At 44.3% G+C, this 5,308-nt stretch overlaps 1 pseudogene; it reads left to right on the top strand.

The window, feature by feature from the left end:
• The first annotated feature begins 2,099 nt into the window (after positions 1 to 2,099).
• On the top strand, positions 2,100 to 3,016 carry LOC144522762 (uncharacterized; annotated as a pseudogene).
• Positions 3,017 to 5,308: the final 2,292 nt, after the last annotated feature.

Raw genomic sequence — 5,308 nt, 5'->3', positions numbered from 1 at the left:
GTCTAACCTGTCAGCTGTGTTGTATTAACAGGGAGAGTCTAACCTGTCAGCTGTGTTGTAGTAACAGGGAGAGTCTAACCTGTCAGCTGTGTTGTATTAACAGGGAGCGTCTAACCTGTCAGCTGTGTTGTATTAACAGGGAGAGGCTAACCTGTCAGCTGTGTTGTATTAACAGGGAGAGTCTAACCTGTCAGCTGTGTTGTATTAACAGGGAGAGTCTAACCTGTCAGCTGTGTTGTATTAACAGGGAGAGCCTAACCTGTCAGCTGTGTTGTATTAACAGGGAGAGTCTAACCTGTCAGCTGTGTTGTATTAACAGGGAGAGTCTAACCTGTCAGCTGTGTTGTATTAACAGGGAGAGTCTAACCTGTCAGCTGTGTTGTATTAACAGGGAGAGGCTAACCTGTCAGCTGTGTTGTATTAACAAGGAGAGCCTAACCTATCAGCTGTGTTGTATTAACAGGGAGCGTCTAACCTGTCAGCTGTGTTGTATTAACAGGGAGAGTCTAACCTGTCAGCTGTGTTGTATGAACAGGGAGAGCCTAACCTGTCAGCTGTGTTGTATTAACAGGGAGAGGCTAACCTGTCAGCTGTGTTGTCGATGCCTCGAGAGAACAAAGGAAGCGACTCAGAGCTTGCCGTGAAGCAGTATCTCTGGCCGTATATGTATATGACGTCATTGACATTTTCAAAGGCTTTTTAGAACAAAAAAGCCACTTTAAAAAAAGTTAACACCCAGCAGTGTGTATTTTCTTAGCCTCTCCTTTCGAATGCAAGTTCAGAAGCCGGAAGTATCCAGAGAGTGAAACTTCTTCCCTTTTTAGAAATTCTTTGCTCTTACTTCTCTGGGACTATAGCATGTATCCTGCGCCATAGTGAGAAAAAGTGTTTCAGTGTTTCAGTTTGTGTGCATGTGTGTGTCCGCCTGTTAAATATTAACATCTTTTTATGAGGGGCTGTGTAAAACCAGAACACAGACAGGGCCACAATTTATCCCTTCCACTTAACACTCCATCACGCTATCTCTGTTTCCCCACACTCATCCCACTCTCCTCGTAAATCTATCTCTCGTTCTCTCCACTCAAAAGTCCATTATAGCCTCCTGCCTGCAGCTTTCTCTGTTTGTTATCAGTCCCACTCACATTATCTCGGCCTGTCTTTTCGATTCTCTTCTCTCTCTTCATTATATTGGTAAAATCAGACCTGATGTTCTTTCTCCATCACTTCTTTTATATTTGATCATATTCATCTTACTGCCTGTGTGTCACCGCTTCCTCTCACGCTCCAGCCACTTTTCTTGCACACCTATTTTTGTCCCTGTGCAGACCGTCTATGCAGATCTTCAGCATTCTCTGTTATTTTAAACTTACTTTACCTTTTCCTTCTGCTACCTATAACCCGTTCCCCCTCTCTGCTTTCCTTCACACTCCCCCCCTTCCTCTCCCTGATTCTCCTCCCTGGTGCTGCATGCACTTCATCACTTTTGGCAGCACCAACTTAAAAAAGAAGAGAATTTATGCAAATGTGGGGCTGAAAAATGAGTGTTCACCTCCGTTGCAATGTGCAGAGGAAAGTAGCGAAGCGCCTCATTACAATATTTTCTCTTTGTTGTGGATCCGCGGGATAATAATTAAGAATGATTTGTGATGTTGGAACGAAGCTGAGCCTCTTCTCCCAGGAAATTCACCTAATACTGTAGTTTCTATACATGTAGACAGACATGGAGATAGAGTCATGACCAACAATCTGATTGTAAAGCAATTTGACAGAGTCAGAAGAGTGCAGAACTGGTTGCAGCACACACAGTATTACCATTTTAATAAATAGAATGTTTTGCTTTAAGACTGGTTTCATTGTGCTGACGTGCACACGTGCTGACGTTTACCGTAAGCGTATTTTCTCACTTCCGGTGCTTCCGTGACATGTAAAAACGTATTCAACTCTGTTTTATTGTTTAATTTAGCGCCTAATTGCCTGGATTGCATTTAAACTACACTTGTTATACTCAATCTCTTATAGTTCTCTTCTCTTACAGCGACTGCCTCGCTGTTCTCAAAATTGTTAAAACGCTGTTAGCTACTTTAGCTTAGCCATTAGCAATGGCTAATTCCTCTCCCTCTCCTGCTCTTTCTTGCTTGGTGTGTCAAATGTTGAGCTATTCCTCTGCCTCCTTTAGTGATAAAGATACATGTAATACATGTAGTTTATTCGCTGCTCTGGAGGCGAGGCTTAGTGAGTTTGAGGCACGGCTCCGCACCATGGAATCAAAATCGTATGCTTCCGTAGCTAGCCAGCGCTCCGTAGCTGGTGCGGGCCAACATACTGTAGCTTCTGTTAGCAGTCCCCCAGCAGGCCCCGAGCAGCCGGGCGAGTGGATGACTGTCCGAAGGAAGCGTAGCGCTAGCTCTAAACCGGGGAGCGCACATGGCGGCGGTCGCTCTAAACCGGAGCCCATGGCTAACCACCAACCCCTTTGCCTTTCTAACAGTTTCTCCCCACTCAGTGACACACCCGCTGAGAAGCCAACTCTGGTTATTGGGAGCTCTATACTGCGGAACATGAAGTTGGCGGCTCCAGCGGCCGTGGTCCTGTGCATCCCTGGGGCCACAGCGGATGATGTGGAATCCTATCTACAGTAAAGCTGCTGGCTAAAGATAACCGTATACAAAAAGATCATCCTTCTCGTAGGTGGTAATAATACCTGATTACACAAATCAGAGATCACTAAAATGAATCTTAAGTCACTTTGTGCGTATGCAAAGACAATGTTGGACTCAGTAGTTTTCTTTGGACCCCTGCCAAACCTGATCAGCGATGACATGTACAGCCGCATGTCATCCTTCAACCGCTGGTTGTCAGGGTGGTGCCCAGCTAATGATGTGGGCTACGAAGATAACTCGAGGGCGTTCTGGGGAAAGCCTGGTCTGATTAGGAAGGCGGCATTCATCCCACTTTGGATGGAACCGCTCTCATATCAAAAAATCTGACTGAGTCTATTATCGGTCATAAACCATGACAACCCAGAGTTGAAATCAGTAATCAGAGGTGCAGTGCTACGCGCTGCTCTGTGCTTCCGTTGGAGCAGTCGCCCGTTCATAGTTCCATAACCACGGTGTTTGTCCCCCGACTCAAATCAGTTAAATCAAAGGTAAACAAAAGAGGAGCTATACTTAAGAACCTAATTGGAATTAAAACCACCACTGCAATGATAGAACAGAATAGGAAATTAGACTATTAAATGTTCTATTGCTGTCTTCTAAAGCAGTACCAGTAAACAATTTGATATCAGATAATCAAATTGATCTATTCTGTCTTACCGAAACATGGCTGTGCCATGAAGAATATGTTAGTCTAAATGAATCCACTCCTCCCAGTCATATACTTATATTCCTTGAGGCTCTGGCCGAGGAGGGGGAGTTGCAGACTCAAGCCTGTTAATTAATCCTAAACCTAAACTAAATTATAACTCATTTGTAAGCCTTATTATTAATCTTCTACCTTACATACAACATGGAAAACATTACAGCCAATTATATTTGTTGTTGTTTACTGAGCTCCAGGTCCATATTCTGAAATTTTTTTCAGTTTTGAGTTTTTTATGAAGTCTAGTCCTTAGAACAGATAAAATAATTATTATAGGTGATTTTAATATCCATGTGGATGTTGACAACGATAGCTCATACTACCTTATTGTCCCACTAGAGCATTGCGCTTCCAGAATGCAGAGTTACTTGTGGTTCCTAGAGTCTCTAAAAGTAGAATGGGAGCTAGAGCCTTTAGCTATCAGGCTCCTTTCCTGTGGAAGTCCCAGTCTGGGTTCGGGGGCCAGACACCGTCACCACATTTAAGAGTAAACTTAAAACTCTCCTCTTTGATAAAGCTTATAGTTAGGGAGTGAGAAGTTGCAGCGTTCACCTAGACCGGCGGGGGAGGGTGTGTAGCCAGAGTCATGGCAAGCCCCCTCCCTATCTCTGCTTCTCTGCAGCTCTTAGCTATGCTGTTATAGTTTTAGACTGCTGGGGGACTTCCTTTGACATACTGAGCTCCTCTTTCCTGTCTCTTTTCATCTGTGTGCAAATGCTTGTTACTAACCTAGCTCTGGGGAGTTTATTCCCCGGAGCCCTTATGTTTTCTCGCCCCACAGTTTTCTCTGGATTAGGGTGGCACCTAAATCATGGTTGAGTTGTCGCTGTGGTCCTGCTATGCGCCCTGCTATGCCCTGCTACACCCTGCTATGCCCTGCAGTGCCCTGCTACGCCCGGCTACACCCAGCTACGTCATGCTATGCCCTGCTACACCCTGCAGTGCCTTGCTACGCCATGGACTACTACAACAACTACTATTTCTAGTCATAGTTTCATTATCTTTATTGTGACTATAATTGGCACTGTTCATCATACCCCCAACCGGCACCGGCAGACAACCGCCCTGCAAGAGCTTGGGTCTGTCCGAGGTTTCTTCCTAAAAGGAAGTTTTCCTCACCACTCAAGGTTTTTGTCTAACAGGGAGTTTTTCCTCGCCACTGTCGCACTAAATGCTTGCTCTTGTGGGAATTACTGGAATTGTTGTGTCTTTGTAAATTATTCTGTAAAGTGTCTCGAGATAACTCTTATGATTTGATACTATAAATAAAATTGAATTGTATGGTTTCTCCTCTCCTCATTGCAGCACTTTTCAAGTTCGTATGCATACATTTTTCCTGCCTCTCTTCCTCCCCTCTGTGGGTTAGCTGTCATCCCTCTGTTTGCTCTTGTGACTTCTGAAACTGACGCAGCACAGCTAAGGCCAAATATTAAAAATTGTCAAGGGTTAAAGGTGCAGAGGTCAAAAGGAGGATGTGTTCTCTTCACAAACACATACATACTGCATATTTTCACAGTCAAAAAACCTAAAGAAGTATAAGGAATGCAGATTCTTTCAGGGCAAGGGGGGTCACTAAATGGTTTGATGAGTATGGAAATAATATGAATTAAAAAATGTGACCTTCACAGTCACCAGATCTTAACCTAACTGAACACCTATCGGAGATTTCGGAGAAATTTGTTAGACAGCACCCTTCACCATCATCAAAACACTGAATAAGGTAATGTCTTTTGGAAGAGGAGTGAGTGAGTGAGTGAGCGTCCCAACATCGTACTAAAATACTTGGGGGATATTTACTGAATATTTGTGTCCCTCTTAAGTCCCTCTTCTCCACAGCGCTGTGGAGGAGGCAGTGAGAGACTACCTGGGACCACGTGATGATGTAGGGTGCACGCCCCAGTATAAAACCCTTACGCCATCACGCAATCTGTTCCTTCTTTTCTTC

This window comes from Sander vitreus, chromosome 8, assembly GCF_031162955.1.
Source record: "Sander vitreus isolate 19-12246 chromosome 8, sanVit1, whole genome shotgun sequence".
In the NCBI taxonomy this organism is placed as follows: domain Eukaryota; kingdom Metazoa; phylum Chordata; class Actinopteri; order Perciformes; family Percidae; genus Sander; species Sander vitreus.
The sequence above is the reverse complement of the archived record's forward strand: the minus strand, read 5'-3'. Positions and strand labels throughout refer to the sequence as shown.